The following is a 1539-nucleotide window of genomic DNA, read 5'->3' on the forward strand; positions in this document are numbered from 1 at the left end:
ATGTTGACGACGCGGTAGCGGTGTTGACAAAAACGCTTGACGGTCGTAACTAAATCGCGTGTGACACGCGATAAGGCCAAACATTGTCCATAACGAAAGCGAAAGAAGTATACATATACATGTGTGTGTGTGTGCTGTGTATGTGTGTGTGTGTGTGTGTGTGTGTGTGTGTGTGTGTGTGTGTGTGTGCTGTGTGTGTGTGTGTGTGACTGTCGTTCAAGTGTGTCCATCTTAGCATGTCTTGACCCGAACATGTTTTAGCGTCTGAAGAAAGCTAATCGCATTTTCTTTTGATTATAGGTCTAAATACTTGCGCGCGCACACACACACACACACACACACACACACACACACACACACGCGCGCACATGCGTACATACATGCATGCTCACACATATTTACATATAAACACCAGCACACGGGGATACATACGCACGCATACACATGCACAGGCGCACACGTGCGGATATGTGTGTGGCGTACACCTGTCTATCTATCTATCTATCTATATATGGGTGCAGGAATGGCTGTGTGGTAAGAATATTGCTTCTCAATTGCATGGCTCTCGGTTCAGTCCCGCTGCGTGGCACCTTGGGCAAGTGTCTTTTATTATAGACTCGGACCAACCAAAGCCTTGTGAGTAGATTTGGTAGACGGAAACTGAAAGAAACCCATCGTATATATATATATATATATATATGTGTGTGTGTGTGTGTGTGTGTGCGTGCGTGCGCGCATGTGTATACATATATATGTATATCTGAGTGTATATACCTGTATATATATATATATATATATATATATATTTAGTGCATACATATACACAGATATAGACATACATACACACGTACACACATATGTACACACACACACGTATACGTATTCCTCCACATATATAAAAATACATACAAAACAAACACACCTACATACATTCACACATACATATATACACAGACACAAGCATACATACAAATACATACATACATATATATATATATATACATGCATATACATACATAAATGCACATACACACACACACACGTGCATAGACGTACACCTACACGCACATAAACGTATATCCATACACATACAAACAGATATACAAATATATACGTACACACAGCTATTTCTATATACATATAGACATACGTACAAGCATACACACTCTTATAAACATACATATACATACACAAAGACACACATATGTATATATATGTGTGAATATATATCTTTTTATACCTATATCTATATATCTTTATATATATATATATATATATATATATATACATATATATATATATATACAAACTTCCGGTCAGTCATTGTTATGATCGGCCATTATTATGATTGACCGTTGACTGAACACTATTCAATTTTTTTTCTCCGTGTTTTTCTCCTTGTCTCCGTATTCTTTCTGTTGAAGAGCGTAGCTCGAAACGTCAAAGACTTTCCGTATTCCCGAGCGTCATACTAATATATACTTTTGTTATTTACACCACCTGTCCTCGTCTGTTGTTATTTTTTGTATATTCTCCCAT

Source organism: Octopus bimaculoides, chromosome 29 (assembly GCF_046866305.1).
Source record: "Octopus bimaculoides isolate indiv1 chromosome 29, ASM4686630v1, whole genome shotgun sequence".
Classification (NCBI taxonomy): Eukaryota; Metazoa; Mollusca; class Cephalopoda; order Octopoda; family Octopodidae; genus Octopus; species Octopus bimaculoides.